Source organism: Puma concolor, chromosome E4, assembly GCF_028749965.1.
Source record: "Puma concolor isolate L17-30 chromosome E4, mPumCon1.1.hap2, whole genome shotgun sequence".
Lineage (NCBI taxonomy): Eukaryota > Metazoa > Chordata > Mammalia > Carnivora > Felidae > Puma > Puma concolor.
This window is the reverse complement of record NC_141683.1, coordinates 48403219-48425945: the sequence shown is the minus strand read 5'-3', so window position 1 is coordinate 48425945 and position 22727 is coordinate 48403219. Positions and strand designations below refer to the sequence as shown.

The following is a 22727-nucleotide window of genomic DNA, read 5'->3' as shown; positions in this document are numbered from 1 at the left end:
ATACAGACAAAATATCAAAAATATACAAAAAATACATATTGTTTTCTCTTTGCTAAAAGGACAACATTTTCTTAAACTATTGTTCTGCTCTTAATAAAAAAATTGTAAAGAAAAGTTTTTCTTTACTTTAAAATTATCTGCCTAGAAAATAAGGATTCTGTGTTTTGCCAAAGTAATTCATATGTTTACCAGGTCTTTGATTACACAAATATCAAAAGAGTTAAATTTTGCTCACAATTATGTAACCTTATATATTTGCCCTTAAAATCTTTTATTGTCACTTTGGTCATCTAAATAATTAAATATTTTTTAATGATTTGTGATCCTATTTAATCAAATGTTCAAGTCTTTGGATATTTTTAGCATACTTCCCAAAGTCAAATTCTAAAATGAAATCCTTTGCCCACAATCTAAGTAAAATTTTCCAGAAGTTCCTGGAACATTTCAAAGATTTCTGTGAAAAATTAAAGTAATTGGGACTTACTTGGCATGTTAAATTACATAGGAAGTATTGTCAAATAAGTGATAATAACACTCTTAGACTATATTTGTGTAGATATATGTTATTAAAATAAGCATTCTAAAACTGTACAAAACTCCTAGAAATCTGATTTCTTGGTATGTTATTGTCTTGGAGTGTTGTATGTCACAGAAATAGCCAAATTCCTTTTTCAGTTGCACTGTAATGAACGTGAATCAGATCTTTAACCATGGCCATTCTTAAGTTTTATTATATACAAGTTACTGTTTTACTCTGATCCTATGGCAAATGTATTTCATCTTCAATAAGACTTATAAACAAACTTGAGTACAGTTTTTTGATAAGATCATAAAGCTGAACTAGGTTAGAATTTCTGAACTAGTGGTAAAACTGGATTCAGAGAAAAGAGTCAATAATATGGGACTGAAAAAACTTAGAAGGTTAATTAATGTTTTTATCTGAAACACTGCTGACTTTAAAAATGTTTTGTTTTTCCAGACTTAAGGAAATTCTTTCTCTTAACCTAACTCTTTCAAAGTCCAATATCCAATAAGTATTTGTTCTCCTTATGACAGGACACAATTGGAATCATTGGTTATATTACTAAAGGTTTAACTGAAATGTCATATTTGAGAGAGATACCCATAGTTTCAGATATGACCAGACAGCTCTAAGGAGCTAAGGTTGATTTTATGGAGCCAATGAAGCCCTTGAAAAATATATCATCCTGAAAAAAAGAAAAAGAATAAATATATCATCCTGATACCTTGCTTACAGAGTTCCCAACAGTCTTACCATGTAAGTAAGGAAGGTCACTTTCTGTCAGGTGCAAGAACCTAAGGATATTTGGGGGACCTCAAGAAGAGAGGAATTAACCCAAATCTATAGGTATTGGAGGGGAAGTCTGATAGCAAGTGGGTTGGCTTCTGGACCCGAGAGGCTGTTGAAAATTCAACTTGGAGACTCCTTATGAAAAGTTTCAGCAAAACAGGTTTGTTCGTTTTTGTTTCTTTTTTTTTTTTAATTCAAGTGTAATTAACATAGAGTGTTATATTAGTTTCAGGTGTACAATATAATGATTCATCAATTCTATACATTACTCAGTGCTTATCACAATAATGTACTCTTAATATTCTTCACCTATTTTACCCATCACCCCACCAACCTCCTCTCTGACAACCATCAGCTTGTTCTCTATGTTTAAGAGTCTGGGTTTTTTGGGGTGTTTTTTTTTTTTTGTCTTTTTATTCTTTGTTCATTTGTTTTGTTTCATAAATCCAGTATGAGTGAAATCATAAGATATTTGTCTTTCTCTGACTTATTTCACTTAGCATTACACCATCTAAATCTGTCCATGATTTTGCAAATGGCAACATTTCATTCTTTTTTTATGGCTGAGTAATACTCCATTGTATATATACATACCACACTTTCTCTATCCATTCATCTATTACTGGACACTTGGGTTGCTTCTATATTTTGCCTATTGTAAACAAAGCTGCAACAATGCCACTGTGGTTTTGATTTGTATTTCCCTGATGGTTAGTGATGTTGAGCATCTTTTCATGTGTTTACTGGCCATCTATATGTCTTCATTGGAGAAATGTCTATTCATGTCTTCTACCTATGTTTAATTGGATTATTTATTTTTTGGTGTTGAGTTGTATGAGTTCTTTATATATTTTTGATATTAATCCCTTATCAGATATATTATTTACAAATATCTTCTCTCACTTGGTGGGCTGTCTTTTTGTTTTGTTGATGGTTTCCTTTGCTGTGCAAAAGTTTTTTGTTTTTATGTAGTCATAATAGTTTATTTTTGCTTTTGTTTCCCTTATCAAAGAAGATATATCTAGAAAAATACTTCTACAGTTGGTGTTGAAGAAATTACTGCCTATGTTTTTTTCTAGGATGTTTATGATTTCAGGTCTCACATGTAGGTCTTTAATCCATTTTGAGTTTACTTTTGTGTATGGTGTGAGAAAGAGGTCCAGTTTTTTCTTTTGCATGCAGTTTTCTACTTTTCCCAGCACCATTTGGTGAAAGGACTGTCTTTTTCCCACTTCATAATCTTGCCTCCCTTGTCATAGATTAATTGACCATATAATTGTGGGTTTATTTCTGGGCTCTCTATTCTGTTCTATTGATTTATGGGTCTATTTTTGTGCCAGTACCATACTGCTTTGATTACTACAGCTTTGTAGTATATCTTGGAATCTGGGATTGTGAAACCTCCAGTTTTGTTCTTCTTTTTCAAGATTTCTTAGCGATGGGGTGTCTGGGTGGCTCAGTCGATTAAGCATCTGACTTCAGCTCAAGTCATGATCTCATAGTTTGTGATTTCAAGTTCTGCATCGTGCTCTGTGCTGACAGTTCAGAGCCAGGAGCCTGCTTCGGATTCTGTGTCTTCCTCTCTCTCTCTGCTCCTCCCCCACTCATGCTCTGTCTCTGTCTCTGTCTCTCTCTCTCTCAAAAATAAATAAAACATTTTTTAAAAATTAAAAAAAAATAGATCTCTTTCCTATTTAGGGTTGTTTGTGATTCCCTACAAATTTTAAAATTATTTATTCTATTTTGTGAAGAGTGACATTGGTATTTTGTTAGGGGTTGGATTAAATCTGTAGAGTTCTTTGTGTACTATGGACATTTTAACAATATTTGTTCTCTCAATCCATGAACATAGAATATCTTTCCATTTATTTTTTCCATCTTCAATTTCTTTCACCAATGTTTTATAGTTTTCAGTGTACAGATCTTTCACCTTTTTGGTTAAGTTTATTCCTTGGTTTCTTATTATTTTTGGCATAATTGTAAATGGGATTGTTTTCTTAATTTCTCTTTCTACTTCATTATTAGTGTATAGAAATACAACAGATTTCTGTATATTGATTTTGAATCTGGTGACATTACTGAATTTGCTTATGAGTACTAGTAGCTTTTTGGTGGAGTCTTTCAGGTTTTCTATGTATAGTATCATGTCACCTGCAAATAGTGAAAGTTTTACTTCTTACCAATTTGGATGCCTTTTATTTTTTTCTTTTCTGACTTCTGTGAGTAGGGCTTCCAGTACTATGTTGAATAAAAGTGGTAAGAGTGGACATCCTTGAAGATCTTTTTTTGACCTTTTTTTTTCCTGATCTTAGAGGAAAATCTCTCAGTTTCTCACCATTGAATTGATGTTAGGTGTGGGTTTTTCATAGATGGCCTTTAATATGTTGAGGTATGTTCTCCATAAACCTACTTTTTCAGGGTTTTTATCATGAATGAATGTTGTACTTTGTCAAATGCTTCTTCTGTATCTATTGAAATGATCATATGTTTTTAATCATTTCTCTTATTGATGTCAATATCACATTAGTTGATTTGTGAATATTGGACCACCCTTGTATCCCAGAAAGAAATTTCACTTGATCATGGTAGGATTCAGTTTGCTAATATTTTGTTAAGAATTTTTTCAGCAAAAAAAAAGTTTTAAAGAGCCTATATGGTCAACTGCTATTCTTGTTGCACTTACGTAAATAATCAGGCCAAGTTATTTTTAAAACTAGACTTACTTTGCAAATAAATTAGTGTTAATTTATTTTCCCAATGTCTTGGATGTACATCTCCAAACTCACATTTTTCATTTTTTTCCCACCTTTATGACTTGGAATTATTTGAGAACTCAAATTGCCCTTTTTTCTTGATGCCCTGCAAACTAAGTATGATTAACTTGATGTAAGCTTCAGAAAAATCACCATAATAGCTCACACAAAGACAACTTGAATGTCTGTTGTCCTACGGGCCACTCAAAAAAAAAAATCAGAAACATTTGAACTATAAACAAGGAAAATATGTGAGATTGCCACTGCCAGCTTTCATTCTATCTGAAAACACTTCTAAACTGACATCTAAAAATCTTGATTGGCTACTCTCAGAACTCAGAAACCGGTTTATAATTTGATTAAATTATTTTGATTCAATTAATTTGATTCAGCGTTTCCATAGAAGTCCCTCTTATTCAATACCTGATTACTTAAACTATAGGCTTAACTTTGAGAACATAATCCTGCCTCCTAAAATGAGTTTAATCGAAGTGACGTATTGTCAGGACTAAGAGACTAAATCAGTAAGACAGGACGATCTACCAACTCATTTTTTAAAAACTATTATTTTGGGTAGAGTGCAAGTGGGGGAGGGTCAGAGAGAAGGGGACAGAGGACATGAAGTGGGCTCTGCACTGGCAGGATAACAGCAGTGAGCCAGATGCGGGGTTAGAACTCATGAACCGTGAGACTGGCCAACCAGGTGCCCCTCTACCAACTCAATTTTTAATGTGTAAAACTTCATGGAAGTTTCAGACGGGGAACTGTAGAGGTCAAGGACAGGCTACCTTAAGATGAGCCATTTTGGTGTGAAGAATATTTTGAGTTAAAAGGAATGAAAATCCAGCATACAGGAAAAGCTCTCAACCTCCCCTTTAACTGCCTGCCCATAACAGGAAGAGAGCTATTAAAAGATATTCCTCTTTACCTAAGAAACTTATCTGCATAACAGGGCAACCTTTGTTTTCCAAACATCTCCTTTCACCTTGCTGCTAATGGTGTTCTTCCCTTTGTATCACCAGATCCCTACTCCTCTCTTTAGCTCAGGATGTCATGTATGAACCTCCTGTTAGTTGACTGTCTTGGGATTTTCATGTCTGTGTGCATTCCTCATATGAATGAAATTAAACTTGATTTTCTCTTGTTAATCATGTCACTTGGGTTCTTAGTCCAGAAGACTAAGGGCAGAGGGAATTTTTCCTCCCCAACAACTTATTGCCAATCTTAGAAGAAAAGCATTCAATCTTTCATCATGAGATATGATGTTAGCTGTAGATTTTCCTAGGTTCTATTTATCAAGTAGGGCACTTCACTTTCTATTTTGCTGAAAGTCCTTTTTTCATTCGTGAATGTCGAATTTTATCAAATGTTCTTTATACATCTATTGAGATGATCATATAATCTTTAAAAATCTGTTAGTCTAGTGAATTATATTCATTAATTTTCAAATGTTGAATTGATCTTTTATCTACTGATCATACCAAAATATTATTTTTGTATTTTATTAGATTTGACTTGCTTATATATTATTAAGGCTATTTGCATCTAAGATGATGAGGATTACTGTTCTGTAGTTTTCTTTTCCTACAATGACTTTGGTTTTGGCATCAGAGTAATACTGGCCTCATTACATAAATTGGGGACTGATGGGAGGTAAAATACTTTTTTCTCTACCCTTCTAGTTTCTCCTTAGAGGGGACTCCCTGTAAGAAAAGGCAAAACAACAGGAGAAAAACAAACAAAAGTTTAGTAACACGTATGCCTCCGGTACACATGGGAGTTACTCTGGAAAATTGAGCAGCTCCTGGAATGGCCTAATCCACCACTTTAAATTATATCTCCAGTTAAAGACAAAAGAAGATGCTGGGGGGTAAGAAAGGAAGGCTGTTATGAGAGCTTACCAGGAGAAGCACAGTCAAAAAGGGTAAGGTTGTTATGCAGATTCATGTCATTGCCTCCTCTGTTGATAAGGATTTCTAGCAATTTAAGAGTTATCCTTCTGTCTGGTGCATCAGAGAGACACCCTTAGAAAAAGAGACATCTCTTATACATGTCGCGATGTCTTTTACAAAAGAGAAACTTCTTTTCAGTTTTCAGAGCTTTCCTATGTCTCTTGCTAAAGATAATCAGCCTAAAATTAATCTGTAAGCCAAAGAGTCAGATTTTCAGTTGGCAAATTCTGCTCCCCTTCAGAAGCATTCCTTTTTCTTCCAGTTCCTGAAAAAAAAAATTATTTAGCATTAATAAATTGCTTCCTAAAATATTTAGTACCAGAAGAGAACCTGGCTACAGGAATATATGGCGAAAGAGGGAACCAGTAATTAATTCATGGAAGACTTGTGTCCAGCTACAGAAGGAAGAATAGCAGGCACATTTTATGTCAATTACCTCTTCACACCCCTCCCTTTTTTCTTGAGACTTTATTTGAACATCATTGATTATGGCTAACATTTTAGGTTGGAGATGAGAACATGACAAAATTGGTATCATTCCACAATGATATGACGATAAATAGACTTTCCATACTCTACGCATGGAGGATTGCAGTTTTTTCACCCACTTAAGAATTGATGATTGGGGCGCCTGGGTGGCGCAGTCGGTTAAGCGTCCGACTTCAGCCAGGTCACGATCTCGCGGTCCGTGAGTTCGAGCCCTGCGTCAGGCTCTGGGCTGATGGCTCGGAGCCTGGAACCTGTTTCCGATTCTGTGTCTCCCTCTCTCTCTGCCCCTCCCCCGTTCATGCTCTGTCTCTCTCTGTCCCAAAAATAAATAAACGTTGAAAAAAAAAATTAAAAAAAAAAAAAAGAATTGATGATAAGTGGAGTGCCTGGGTGGCTCAGTTGGTTGAGCGCCCGACTTTGGCTTGGGTCATGATCTTGTGGTTTTTGAGTTCAAGCCCCACGTCCGGCTCTGTGCTGACAGCTCAAAGCCTGGAGCCTGCTTCGCATTCTGTGTCTCCCTCTCTCCCTGCCCCTCCCCCGTTCATGCTCTGTCTCTCTGCCAAAAATAAACATTAAAAAAATTTTTTTAAAAAGAATTGATAATGAGCAACCAAGGAGTTGTAACACACCCCTGTGGATATAATCTCTACCCTACTTTTTGCCCGAGGAGTCTGACCTACAAGGACTGGGTTGAGCCCATGGGAGGCACTGGCAATAATCTGAAGAGCACGAGAAATGTGGACATACAGCAATATTCTAGACTTTCCTCCCTGCCAAGAGGTCTTAAGATGACTGCCTTCCTGGGGCGCCTGGGTGGCGCAGTCGGTTAAGCGTCCGACTTCAGCCAGGTCACGATCTCGCGGTCCGTGAGTTCGAGCCCCGCGTCAAGCTCTGGGCTGATGGCTCAGAGCCTGGAGCCTGTTTCGATTCTGTGTCTCCCTCTCTCTCTGCCCCTCCCCTGTTCATGCTCTGTCTCTCTCTGTCCCAAAAATAAATAAACGTTGAAAAAAAAAAAAAGATGACTGCCTTCCTTTAAGGGAGGCCACAGCTTCTTTTGAGTAGCCTTCTCTATGAAGCACTCTCTCCAGGTCCTGATAATTCCTTCCATCCTTTACCCCTTCCTTGAGGCCTAAAGATGGTGAAGGCTTCAGGCAAAGTATTGCACCAACAGTTTTTGCTTCCCTGAAACATCGCCCACATGTTTGTAAATAGTGCCTTTATTAAATTCTCCGTACTCACTCTGATTGTGCCATTTATTTTTTTACTGGGATCCAGTTAATATCAAGTTACAGTATTGTGTCCTTAAGCACAATTCTTACAGACAGTTCAGCTCACAGGTGTCAGGGCATGTGTTTGTGTATTTTGGAGTGTGTGTGTGTGTGTGTGTACATGTGCACACATGTGTGTGGTCCTGGGTCTGAAGCCAATACAGACCTACTTCAGTTTCTAAAAGGGCAGGAGATTCTGAGCCCAGAGGTAGGAGCTGACAGGTCAACTGTTCTCAGCTAGACTTTGGCAAGGCAGAAGGTTTTTTGAGGCCGTGCTGCTTTGCAGGGAGGTCTATTGCTGCCAGTTGCTGGGAGGTCCCAAAAATAAGGTTTAGCAGGCAAGGCCTTTCAACATGTAGGGATTTCCATATGTTGGTTGCTTCAGTCAGTTTTGCCACTGCTATAAATATAACAGTTTCTACAATCTTCAGGGAAAAGAATTTATTGAATAAAAAATTATTTCTCTAATAAATTAATTAATAAAGTTATACAAGTTACCAGAAAACAATCCAAACCAAACAAAAAAGCAAAAGAGCAGGAGCAAGTACTAATTTCTGTTACTTAACTAATGTTTAAACACCAACAAGGCCAAAATGGGAAAGCACTGGAAATCTGGAGATAAGTCAGTCTGTGTCTGCAAATGCCTACCCATGTTTCTGCAACTGCAAATATGAAAACTGTGATATGCTTCTAGCTAGCATTTTTTGAGCAGTTATTACAAGCCAGCCACTGTTCTCAACATTTTAGTTGTGTTAATTATTCTCACAACAAGAAAGTAGACACTATGTATTACCTCTGCTCTACTATTAAAGAAACTGGACACTGAATGGTTAAGTAATAAGCGGTAGAAATCAAATTTGAACCCAGGTAGTTTTACCCCCCAGAGCCCATGTTCTTAACCACTGCACCATGCTGCTATTTTCACTTTAAAAAAAAAAAAAGAGAGAGATGGCTTGGGGAGTCTGGGTGGCTCAGTCCGTTAAGCATCAGACTTCAGCTCAGGTCATGATCTCACAGTTTGTGAGTTTGAGCCCCGCATTAGATTCTCCCTCTCCCCTCTCTTTCTGTCCCTACCATACTCGTGCTCTCTCTCTCTCTCTCTCAAAATAAATAAACTTAAAAAAAAATTTTTTTTAATGAGATGGCTGGCATAATGATCTCCAAGTTCTCAGTTCTAAGTCTCCCCTCTGAGTCTGTTCCATTCCCTACACAGAAGGTTAACAATTTCCCTTTAACATCAGTTATACCTTAATTCCTCATATCATTGATAAACAATACTGTGCCAATGAGCCCATCAGGCCCCCTACTCTTCACCTGCCTCTGTTGGAGTCATGCCTCAAACTACTAGTAGACTGTGAACCTCTTGTGGTCATGGATTGTTTTTCTCTTCTCTGGTGTTCAGTTCAGCAAACATCCTTGAGCACTTATACCAGCTCTGCCTAAAAAACCTTGCCATTCTCATAGCTAGACCTGATGTGATACCAAATTTCCACTGGAACCTGAAGGTCCACTGATTTCATGATGACACACATGCCTGCCACACTGAGTGGCCAAGTGTGGTTCTTTTTTTTTTTTTTTTTACTTTTTTTTAACATGTATTTATTTTTGAGAGAGAGAGACAGAGTATGAGTGGGAGAGGGGCAGAATGAGAGAGACAGAGAGACAGACAGACAGACAGAGACAGAGAGAGAGGGAGAAGGAGACACAGAATCTGAAACAGGCTCCAGGCTCTGAACAGTCAGCACAGAGCCTGACATGGGGCTCGAATTCACGAACCGCGAGATCATGACCTGAGCCGAAATTGGATGCCCAACCTACTGAGCCACCCAGGCACCCCAAATGTGGTTCTTTTAGAACATCCGAATCTTTCCAATTTTCTTCATCTCTTTCTCTTATAATGCCTTTCCACCTGATCCATTTTTCCATTATTTCCCCCTCCAAACCTTTCCACAGCAACCCATAAGACTCTCAACTGAATAAATTCTCCTTCTCAACCTCAGTTTAGTGTCTACTCTTTTGAGATCATTTCTGACCCAAAGCTATCATGGTAAAAAGTGATTGCATACTTTCTGGAGAGGCAAAACGAGCATAATTGATATTAAGGTTGAGGTATGGTGGACCATTTTCCAGTGAATATAATTCCTCTTTAGGGACTAGATTAAAAATAACTGGCTTAGAGATTAAAAATAATTCATATACTCCTCTTTCTTCTTTAATAGAACCAGCTTTTATACAAGTGTCCCAGCTGAAAGAGCACTTTGGAACTTGGGGCTTCCTGGAAAATACAAATGAATAGCCAGACCTTCAGTCTGATCATACTTGAGATAAAGGAAGTGTATTTTAAATGTGAACAGATGGATCTATTAAAAACAAGTTTATGAAGAAAGGTTATCATAGATCTAAGAATGATTATTTTACATTTTTCAAGTTTCTTTAGATGTGTGGCCAATGTGGTTTATACATCTTTCAACTCTGGCAGAAAGATAAGTACAGCATATGCTGTAATGTCCAAAATCTTGCTCAAAAATAAAATTCAAGAAATGATGGCTTTTTGCTGAGGTCTTTCTATTTTGGAATGGTCAATTATGAATATAAAAAAATTATTTGAGATCTATCAAGAACTATGAGGTCTTTACCTATCTGTATCTTAGCCTACAGGAAGTGGGAATTCTTTGAGAAGTAATTTAATTTCACTTCATTAAAACAGTGTTGTTATCCAGAACTTTGCTTCATTTAGTTAACTTTTCTCCAAAGAACAGTCCAAGTTTGTGCAGTATTACATTTAATAATATATGGACCTACTGCATTAATGGACAGATATTCTGAGGTATGTATTACATGTTAGGAATGATGCTCTAGCATAAGGACACAGGAGTGAATAAACCAGGACGTTGAGAGTCATGTTGGAAGATACTGACCCACACTTAATTAAGTATAATGCATTGGTTAGTATGCAATACCAATGGGTAAACAAAATGTTGGGACTGATCAGCCATAATGATTACTTTAGGTGGGTGGCAGGAGAGGCTAGAGAATATTGCACACAAAATTTAAATATTTTAAGTTTTGAAGAAGCATATTAGGGGTTCCCCAAATGGACAAAAGGGGTAAAGCATTCCGGATAGAGGGAAACCATATGCCCTCTGAAAGTATATGGCCCTTGGAAACCAAACGTTTTGATTCATTTAATCAGCTCTCTCTAGCATGGAGCTAGGGATTCTAATAAGATAAAATAAATAAAAGTTTTGACCCTTGAATTCTGGTTCTGCAAAATGAAGGTGGAAATAATTTAAAGATATAGGAAAGCAAATGCTTGCTTGTTTGTTCAAATCATATACCTAACAGAACTTAAAAATTAGTTGATATTGGATTATCCTTTAACCTAGGACTACATTATGACTTCCACTGACCTAAGCACTTTTGTCTTTGAGGACCTTTACCTCCCTTCCCAACAGCCAACTCCCCCCAAAACACACACACACACACACACACACACACACACACACACACACTAAAAATTTTACTTTATGATTATGCTGGTTAAAAAGAAAAAAATATGCTAATATTATATATTAAAACATTTTCTTTGACCTAAAGTTTTTTCCTTCTGATCATAAGTAAATTAAAATATTTTCTTGGGACACTAAGCACTGTATCTAATGATAAATCACCTTCAGGAACTCTATCCCATATTCTATTCTGCATTTAGTTGCCAAAGAACACTTCTACAAATTGTTGTTTCCTTGGATCATAGGGAAATTTCAAGAAGTCAATCATTCAGTGTGGTGATTTCCAGATCCCTCTGCCAGATCCTTTGTTTTGCCTGGCAATTTAATCTGACTCCCAAACGCACCTTTTACTTCTATCCCTCCAGTTCATCTAGTCGAATACTGTGTATAGAAATAACTAGAGAGGTATTTTGTTTTCATTTTGTTTTTTATTTTAAATTTGGATTCCGGGGCACCTGGGTGGCTCAGTTGGTTAAGCGTTGACTCTTGATATCAGCTCAGGTCATGATCTCACAGTTCATGAGTTTGAGCCCTGCATCAGTCTCTGGGCTGACAGCGCAGAACCTGCTTGGGATTCTCTCTCCCTCTCTCTTCTCTCTACCTCTTTCTCTCTGCCCCTTCCCTGCTCATATGTGTGCACACACTCTCTTTCTCAAAATAAATAAATAAACACTTAAAAATAAGTAAATTTGGATTCCAAAGCCAATCCAATTTGAGTGTCTGGGTTTGGGATCCAGAAAACATTACTTTTTTTTTTCTTCTTTCTAAGTAGGCTTCATGCCCAGTGTGGAGCCAATACAGGGCTTGAACTCTCAACCATGAGATCAAGAACTGAGCTGAGATCAAGAGTCAGATGCTTAACTGACTGAGCCCCCAGGCACCCCCAGAAAACATTACTTTTTAAAGCTCCTCAGGTGATTCCAATTTGCCTACTAGCTTGAGAACCAATGCACTAAGCAACAACGACCAAAAGATAATCATTGTCCTGTAATGTTCTGTGAAGTATCACTGTACATTGTAATAACTCGTTTTTACATGAATCTCTTTACTAGATGGAAAACTCCAAGCATCATTTCTCAATCATTTTACTTTGACCCACCACCTAGTTCAATGACTAGCATGGAGTAGACACTCAATAAATATTTTTATTGAATGAGTAAATGGGTGAATGAATTGGCACATGTTCTTAAACTTCTGCTTTCCCTTTCTTTTTTTCTTCTTCATTGTCTTACTCCAAGGTTCTCAACCCTGCCTGCACATTAAAATCACCTGAGAGCTTTGTAAAACTATCCTGGGCCACACCCCAGGCCAGTTAAATCACAAATTCAGAGGGTGGGGCCCAGGTAGTTTTTAAAAGATCCTTAGGCAATTCAAACACATAGCCAGGGTTGAGAATCATTGACTAATTTTTACTCACTCTTTAAGACCTTTAAGAGCCAACGTTTTCAGTAAACTTTTTTCTGATGCTCTCCTGAATTTATATTTCAATTTCTTAAATTCGGGTTGTTCTTAAGAGAAAAATATATAATTTCACTGTTGATTATTTTCTTCTTGCATCCACGTGTATATTTTCTCTGTGAAGCTAGCATTTGAGGGCCGGATTTATGTTTTCTATAGCCTCCCCTTGCTAGGAGAGATGAGAACAGTGCTGGGCCTGAATTCTAATACAACTTAGGGACTAAAGGCAGTTTTATGGGTTTGTGGGAATATCATGTTTCTTGATCCAGACTTGCCATGTACTATTCAATCGATCTGAGGCGATCAATACATTGTTTGAAATTTTCCATGTGTTGTTGTAACCAATTCATTTTCTCAGCCAGCTGCTAGTTTTAAAAGCTTTGACTTAAACTGGAATTTGAGTCTGACACCACACTGATGTTGACCAGCTCCTTAAAAGGCATAATTCAACTTGCTCATCAAGTGAAGATCACAACAGGCTGATCTCGGTTTATGAAGGAACAAGGCAGAGAGATTCAAAATTCAAATTGCAGTGTTTCCTCTCTTTCCTACCCTTACCCAAATCGTCCCTGAAGAAGTAGAAGTGGTACAAGAATTTGGGAGGCACCTATTAGCACTCACCTGGGGCATGTGAACACCTGACTATTTTCATGACCAGATCAGAGAATACCATAATGCTTATTAAAAATGCTGATTTTTTTATTAGTCAGCATTACTGTGCTGCTGAGCAGTATGAATTGGGTAACTCAGCAGTTAAAGAATATATGTTTATTAATAACCGAACAATTTTATATACGTATTTCAGCTATATGTTTTGTAGGACGCTGATGTTTTGAAATTTATCTTCTCTATTTTTAAGTTTAGAAATAAATATCTAACAAATAGGTGGTTTCCCAACCAGGAAAAATGCACAGGCCTTATCTATATTGGACGGGCAAAATGTAGACCAATTGAATACAGGGATTTGGTCAGTCTATGACTGATGAATGGACAGTATTCGAAACTTGAAGGGAAAAAGTCATTTATAACTGCATAATATAGTTAATTAGCATTCAAAGATCATTGTTACTTCAAACTCTTGCTAAATAAATGCCAGAAATGGTAACTTTTATAAATCTGTCTAGAGTCTATAAGTTCTCATGAGGACTAAAGAAATTATGATTTTTCAAGATGAATTTAGTGAGACATTTCTTTTTACAGTAAGATACCTGTTTATCATCCTTAAATGTTGTTCTTAAAGTTAGTTTAATCATAATAAGCACAAATTCTTAGAAGTAGTTGATGAACATCTGCTTGAAGAAGAATTCTGAAAAAAAAAATATATATGTATATATATTACCCACACAGACATACCCAGTCACACACAAACATACCCAAAAGAGGGGGTTTTAGTTTACATTCTGAAGTCTAAATGGAAAAACGAATATGTAATAAAAAGTCTAATTTGGTACTAATTATGTGCAAATGTTGGAAAGGAAATATCAATTCCAATGCTTTGCATTAAGTTAAATATTTAGTACATGCTGTCTTTGCAAACCCACAGCTTTTATATGCCAAAGAAAACGATGAAAACACAGGTTTCTACTGAGTCATGTGTTTCAGTTTTCTTGAAAGAGACTAACAGTGGCAGGTTTTGTTCATGATTAAAACAATTTAGCAATCTTTTTTATTGGCATTGTACTCATATGGGTTAGGTGGCAAAAGTAGTCAAAAAATGATGAAAACCAACATCCTTCTTCCCTTGTATCTACTAGATTATATATCACAAAGAAAACCCAATATGTGCTTTACATTTGTGAAAGCATTTTAACATATATTGTTTTTTTTTTTTAATTTTCCTTAGAGTGACCTGTGGGATTTCTATTATTTTCCCCAAATACTAGAGATCAGGTAAAAGAGAATCAGAAAGTTACAATGACTCTCAAATTTCCACAATTTTTAAACTCAATAGCAATCAATTTTATATCTATTATGGGCACAGATGGTTTAACAGATGGGTGTGAAGGTAACATGTTTTAATTTCTCTTTCATTAAAAAAAATACCATTTGCTTTCAGATCAAGGACTGGCCACTTTATTACATTGTCAACACCTTTCACTTCTGAACAACCTTGTGATAAGCAAAGCCTTGCCTTTCACCAAGATTCTCAAACACTCCTGAAATTTCTTTGCATGTGGTTTTTTGTTTTTTTGTTTTTTTGTTTTTTAATTTTGAGAGAGACAGAGACAGTGCAAGTGGGGCAGGGGCAGAGAGAGAGGGAGAGAGAGACAATCCCAAGCAGGCCCACACTGTCAGTGCAGAGCCCAGTGTGGGGCTCAAACCCACAAAGCTGTGAGACCATGACCTGAGCCAAAACCCAGTTGGATGCTTAACCAATTGAGCCACCTAGGTGCCCTACACTTCTGAAATGTTTAGAAAATACTGGCTGCCTTAGCTGTCTCATGAACTAGTAACTGCTAAAGTCACTCCTAAATTAAAGTCTAGGTGACTCTAGTAGATGAGAATAAAGTCTATTTGTGCTTAGTGCCAACTGGTCATTTCCATCTCAAGAGCTGGCATGAAGCCAGTAGTATTTCTACACAAAGTGGTTTCTAATAAGTGTTGGTTCCTAACATCATGGTGGTTGTAAATGCTAATAAACTTCCTACAAGGGAAGTAGAAGTGGAAAGTTTTATTTGTCTAACATTTTATCACTGTACTTGGTTAGCATGGACAATTACCCCAGTTCCCTGAGGCACATATTCCCTGAGAGTTTAGCAGTTAATGAATATAAATAGTAACAAGCAAACAATTTTAAAACCATAAATAATTGTTACTCTGAAAGCTCCTGATAATGGAAAAAAAACTAAATTAAAAAGAATTATCGTAGCAAAAAAATTACTGACAAACCGAGGCCAAAATTGAGGTTCAAAAGCTAACTTGTACCTTCCCAAGACACTATAAATCTATTCAACTAATTCACAGATGGAGATATATAAATGTAAGTTTTCAGTGATTGTCTTTTTTCCATCTACAATATTTATTTCTTAGGTAATTCTCTAAGAAACAAACTACAGTTAACATCCATTAACAGGATAATATCAATCAATAATGAGTAAATTTTGTCTGGATTGATATTTCTGTCATTGTTCTTTACTACTTTCTTGAATTAAAAATATTCCATTAAGAATACAAGTTTACGTGGCAAATCAAACAACAGAGAGTGAATAAAAGAAAAACTAACAATATTCTCCTTCTCTCTTCATCAATAAATATATTTATTGACTTAACTATATTAGGGATTAACATATCAAAGTATCAAAAAAATATTGAAATAAGGGCATCTGGGTGGCTCAGGTAATGATCCCAGGGTCGTAGGATTGAGGACCACATTAAGCTCTGAGGTGAGCATGGAGCCTGCTTGGAATTCTCTCTCCTTTGAAACCCAGCTCCAACATTTTTCTCCTCTTCCCACCCACCCCCTCAAATTAAAAAAAAAAAAAAAAGATATGGGGAGCCTGGGTGGCTCAGTCGGCTGAGGGTCCGACTTGGGCTCAGGTCACAATCTTGCCGGTTTGTGTGTTCGAGTCCCACGTGGGCTCTGCGCTGACAGCTTGGAGCCTAGAGCCTGCTTCATATTCTGTGTCTCTCCATCTGTTGGCCCCTCCCCTGCTCATGCTCCGTGTCTCTCTGTCTTTCAATAATAAATAAACGTTAAACAAATTTTTTTAAAAGATATTAAAATAGCATGTTAATTCAGGATTTTATTAATGTTATTTTTTAAAGAAACCATTTAAAATGTTGATTTATTTATTTTGAGAGAGAGAGAGAAAGAGAGAGGGGAGAGGGGCATATAAAAAAAACTTTAGAGAGAGTGCTTACAATGGAATTGGGGAGGTATTTGGGAATGGAGATAGAGAAAAGTAAGTGTTAACGGATGTAAAAATAATCCTTAAGTGGGTGAAGAGAAGAGAGAGATACAGTGTTTCAGTTATGGAATAAATAAATCACAGGAATAAAAGGCACAGCATAAGCCATATAGTCAATGATATTGCAATAGTGATGTAATAGATCAGATGGCACCTACATGTGTGATGAGCACAGCATAATGTATAAAGTTAAATCATTAAGTTGTACACCTGAAACTAATTCAACGTTGTGTACCATCTATACTCAGTAAAAAAAAAAAATAAATTGTAAACATAAAATTAAATTTTGTTTTAAAAAATAAAGGAAAAATATTTTAATGATGTGGCAAAGAATAGTTAGGGACAAAGTGGAAGAAAAGGTATTCAGGGAAGGCCTTCCTGAGCTGACAGTTTTGCTAAGACCTGGGTAATAAGATGGAGCCAGCAACTGAAAACTATGGAAGGTGAGCATTCAGGGGCCGGGGTGGGAGGAGTGGAGCAAGTGCAAAGGTACTGTGGTATGAATCTATGGGGTGTTTAAAGGATAGGAAGAGTGTGATTGAGATAATGTGGCTAGAGTATAGTGAGCAAGAGAAAAGAGTAATTAAGATGAGATCAGAAAGGTAGAAATTTGTCTGGTTTAGCACGTGTCATGCTGTATTGTATGACTTTCATTGTGTTTGTTTTATCACCAAACTTTGGGGATCATTACTTTTGATTATAGATCCCTAACATCTGACACAGAATCTGGCACTAAGTCAGTAAAATATCTGTTTTTCTCAAAATACAAAATAATACATGTTTTTCTCAAAACAGAGTTTAAAGTGGCTAATCAGTTCAAGACAATGAAGTTTTACTAAATGTTTAATAAATCATCAATATTCAATTTAAAAAAATCCTTGAGGTTACTATGTAAGTGACTACAAAATTTTATTGCTTTCTTGTATTAGTTCAGAAGCCAATGGCATTTTGAAAGAAGCAATAATGCATGTAGCATTTTATTTTGTATATTATTTGAATATTTTTTCATTTATTTCCTCATTCATTCAACCCATATTTACTGAACATTTAGTGCATATTAAGCATCATTCTGGACACAGAAGATAGAGGAGTCAGTAATCATCAGAAAGCATCTGAAGTTCTTCGTCGTTAAGCAACATTACTTAGGAAAAAAGAAGAGGACCACAGAGACACATAATAAACAAGCAAGCAAACAAATGAGATAATTTTAATGGAACTAAGTTTGAAAAAATTGTATATTATTATATAATAGTATAACTATTGCATATTATAGATATAAGGGCTTATCATAAATATATCATATATGTATATGAGAGATACCGGTGTAATTGCACAGATATGTAATGTAAACAGTATTATGCTAAAGATGCTTTATTGGAAGAGTAACTTAGTAAGGTGCAGTCTATTAAAAATTAACTTATTATATAAAAGTTCAAAATTAAAGGTCAGTTCTTGTGTATAGAAATAAATTTAGGGGTGCCTGGGTGGCTCAGTCAGTTAAGCATCTAACTCTTGGTTTTGGCTCAGGTCATGATCTCATGGTTTGTGGGATCAAGCCCTGCATCAGGCTTCATGCTGACAAGCCTTCGCGCTTCATGCTCTAAGCCCCGAGTCAGGCTCTACACTGACAGCATGGAGCCTGCTTGGGATTCTCTCTCCCTCTCTCTCTGCCCCTCCTCTCGTTCTCTCTCTCTCTTAAAATAAATAAACATTAAAATAAAAGAAATAAATTTAACTTACCCAGTCTTCTATAAGACCTGGAAACAAAACCTAGAGTTAGAATAGTTTTCATTATTAGAGTATGCCATTTACTTTCTTTAAAATCAAAATGACCTGGGGCGCCTGGGTGGCGCAGTCGGTTAAGCGTCCGACTTCAACTCAGGTCACGATCTCGCGGTCCGGGAGTTCGAGCCCCGCGTCGGGCTCTGGGCTGATGGCTCAGAGCCTGGAGCCTGTTTCCGATTCTGTGTCTCCCTCTCTCTCTGCCCCTCCCCCGTTCATGCTCTGTCTCTCTCTGTCCCAAATAAATAAATAAACGTTGAAAAAAAAATTTAATAAAAAAAAAAAAAGATTAAATAGTAATTGTAGTAAGTCATTTCAATTTTTTTTTTTAATTTTTTTTTTCAACGTTTATTTATTTATTTGGGACAGAGAGAGACAGAGCATGAACGGGGGAGGGGCAGAGAGAGAGGGAGACACAGAATCGGAAACAGGCTCCAGGCTCTGAGCCATCAGCCCAGAGCCCGACCCGGGGCTCGAACTCCCGGACCGCGAGATCGTGACCTGAGTTGAAGTCGGACGCTTAACCGACTGCACCACCCAGGCGCCCCTACTATTTAATCTTTTGATTATCAATAACACCATTATGCAATTGCTAATTTAATTACTATTATAACAGTCCTACAGCCTATTTTTAGGAATATTTCCACACGAAAAGCAAATATGAAAAATAATATATAAATCTCTAGAAATAATGAAACCAGTTCGTAATACTTGATTCCAACAAAAATATTTCATTTCAATGAAGTCTTGGCCAACTTTTCAGTTAGTAATTTAGAGTTGAACTATGCACATCTCACTCCCTTTGTTGACCCCTCTTTTATGAAAACTTTAGGAAAATTACAAGCTATCCATTGATAAGGTATCCTTGAGGTGGGCATGGCTGACTAATGACACCTGCTCACTAATTTGCTTAGCTGGCTTTGGGCTGTTCTCTTGCCCCCAGGTAACCGGCACACCTAAATATTCCATTAGAAGCTCATTTTGGATTGTCATAACAAGCTTCTCTGCATCGGAATTTAACCAAATGAGGTGAAAACCTTAGTCTTTGTCATCCAAGGATGCGTCACTGATACTTACTAGATCTGGCTACTCCCTGTTATCCACCCTCTTTTTTTTTTTTTTTAACCTGGCAGGGATGGCCTTTTCTGGCACAAATGAGAGGCAATGCAATTAAATTTTATTTGGCAAATATCATCCCTACTCTTTGCCAGTTACTGTGCAAGGTACAATAGTGATCACACTCAAGTCTTTGCCCTTGAGGCATATGTAGTTTAGAGGAGAAGACGGATAAGTAAAAGGGCAACTTCAAAACCTTAGGATGACTGTAAAATTACGGGTGTGATATGTTGCACTTTGAGGGGTTCTTAACTCAGCTTTGCAGGGTCAGAGAGGACTTTCCAAAACAGATAAATATCTAAATGAGACATTAAAGTAAGTAAAATATAATTAGCATAGATCACAATTAGCATTGTCCTTGATAATGCTAAACCTGATAGTCAATTGTCAATTTTCATCTTATTTGATCTCCCAGCAATCTTCACAGGTATTTGCTTCCACATCTTTGTACAGCTTTCCTCACTTGGCTTCTGGAACACCACATTCTCTTGGCTTTCCTATATTATCTTACCCAATCTCTTTTGTTCCTCAGATGCTCTGAGGAATATTGGCATACTTCTGGGCTCAGTCCTTAGACAATTTCTCTTTTCTCTCTACATTCAGTCCCTTGATTATGCATCTAGTTTCATTTTGTCTATGTGCTAACGATTTCCAAATTTATATTTCCAGCCCTGAATCCAGAATTGTCTACTGAATAGTCTATTCAAACTCTCCACTTAGATTACTAATAGTCATTTCAAACAACATATTCCAAAATAAACTTCTAACACTCCCTCCCCAAATCTGCTCCTTGTGTAATCTTTCCCAATCTCAGTTAATGATAACTCCATATTTCCAGCTACTTGGGACCAAACCTTGATGTAATCTTTGCTCCCTCTCTTTTCTTTCACCTCACATAAATCTGTTAACAAATCATATTGGCTCTTCCTTAAAAAAATAACCAAAATGGAATCATTTATTACTAACATCTACAACAACCCTGGCCCGAGCTACCTTTGTTGCTCACCTGCATTATTTTAACAGTCTTTTAATTTGCCTGCCTGCTTCTGTCCTTGCCAATCTTCAGTATATTATCAAAAAAGAAGGCAAATTATATTATGCTTTGTGTAAAACCCACTACTTTTCCTATGGCTTCCCATTTCATCAAGAGAAAAGCCAAAGGCCCAGAAGGCCTTTGTTTTATGGCCTTACTACTTTACCTCGCTGACCTAATCTCCATCTAGTCTTTCTCCTTTGCTCACTCTGCCCCCGCTCTAGTGGTGTCTGTGCTGGGAATCTGTTGACAAGACTTCATGGTTGATTTGGATATGGATGGAAAAAGGAGAGAAGGATTTAAGGATAATATCCAAATTTGTGGTTTTGGCTTTGGTCACCGGGGGTACGGTGATGCATTCACCAAGGAAGAAAGCATGAATGGAAGACTTGCTTTGGAATTGAGGTGGGGAGAGATAATGAGCACTAGTTTTGAAAATGTTGGATTGAGTTGCCTCTAATATATCTATGGAGATAAAATAATCATTTTATACATGAGTTTAGAGCTCAGAAGAGAGATCTGTATTACACATTCATATTTGGGAATCCTTACATAGTAATTGAAGCCATGAAACTTGATGAGATGACTAGGGAGTGGGCAAAGAAATGGAAGAGTTACAAATCCTTTATCAGCCAATGGATAGACAATGCCTGTGGTACCTTCAAACAGGACCAAGGAAAAACCAAATATATGAAAAAGAAAACTGGTAGAGTGAGATATATCAGTTTAGATGCGTTTAGTTGAAAATAACATAATGTCTTATTAAATATAGCTTTAAGTGCAGGAATTTATTATCTACAAGACAAATTATCTGGAAGTAGATAGTTCAGTGGCTTGGTGAGGCTTCCAGAACCCAGACTTTTTCCCTCTGTCTGTCCACTCCTCACTTTACTGGGTTTTGTTCTCAGGTATATCTAACAAATACCCTCTAGCAGTCCCATTGTTTCAGGGAAGTTAACTTCTTTAAGCTTCACTTAACTATTAGGTGGTTATAAGTATTATCACAATTCCTAGCTCACAAATGGGAAAGGTCAGCACAGAGAGATTGTTATTTGCCCAAGTCCTAAAATAGCATACTGAGGAGCTGGAATTTGAACGTTGCACTCCATAGTTCATTCTATCAACCACAGTGTTACACTGCCTCTCCTTCCTACTTAGAAGATGCCTATCACAGCTTTAGACAACACTTACTCACACAGGTCATTCAAGGGCAGAGAGGGCTTGCCAATAGCCCTCCACCAGAGTTCTCCTCATGCTTTACTAGGCAGAACTAGTTAATAGTTCTAAATTGCCCTAAATCAACCACTGGTAGTAGAAAATGGAATAGCTTTCCTTGAACACAGTGTCACCAGATATCTGGAGGAAAATTGGGATTGTTAAAAAATTAAAAAAAAAAAAAAGAGGTATATGTTAGGGAAGAGATGCTCTTATTATGAAACCTAGGGAAGACTGTGTTTTAAAAATAAAGGAATATTCAGGTCTTTTGCCCATTTATTAACTGGGTTGTTTGTTTTTTGGGTGTTGAGTTTAATAAATTCTTTATAGATTTTGGATACTAACCCTTTATCAGATATGTGGTTTGCAAATACCTTCTCCTATTCCATGCTGCCTTTTAGTTTTGTTAATTGTTTCCTTCACTGTGCAGAAGCTTTTTATCTTGATGAAGTCCTATAGTTCATGTTTGCTTTTGTTTCCCTTGCCTTCAATGATATGTCTAGCAAGAAGTAACTCCAGCTGAGGTCAAAGAGGTTGCTGCCTGTGTTCTTCACTAGTATTTTGATGTTTTCCTGTCTCAAATTTAGGTTTTTCATCCATTTTGAGTTTATTTTTGTGTATGGTGTAAGAAAGTGGTCCACTTTCATTCTCCTGCATGTCGCCATCCAGTTTTCCCAATACTATTTGTTGAAGAGACTGTCTTTTTTCCATTGGATATTCTTTCCTGCTTTGTCGAAGATGAGTTGACCATATAGTCATGGATCCATTTCTGGGCTTTCTATTCTGTTCCATTGATCTAAGTGTCTGTTTTTGTGTCAGCACCATACTGTCCTGATGACTACAACTTTGTAATATAGCTTGAAATCCAGAATCATGATGCCTCCAGTTTAGTTTTTCTTTTTCAGGACTGCTTTGGCTATTTGGGGTCTTCC

The 22727-nt window shown here is 36.8% G+C and overlaps 1 long non-coding RNA gene across 1 annotated transcript in view; it reads right to left on the bottom strand.

The window, feature by feature from the left end:
• Nucleotides 1–5796: 5796 nt before the first annotated feature.
• LOC147572647 (uncharacterized) overlaps nt 5797–22727 on the bottom strand; it is a 78212-nt gene continuing 61281 nt past the window's right edge. The window contains exons 3-4 of the long non-coding RNA XR_015246306.1: nt 18390–18419; nt 5797–6282 (exon numbers count right to left, since the gene is read on the bottom strand). This is a non-coding gene — a long non-coding RNA (uncharacterized LOC147572647). The remainder of the gene's footprint in view (nt 6283–18389; nt 18420–22727) is intronic.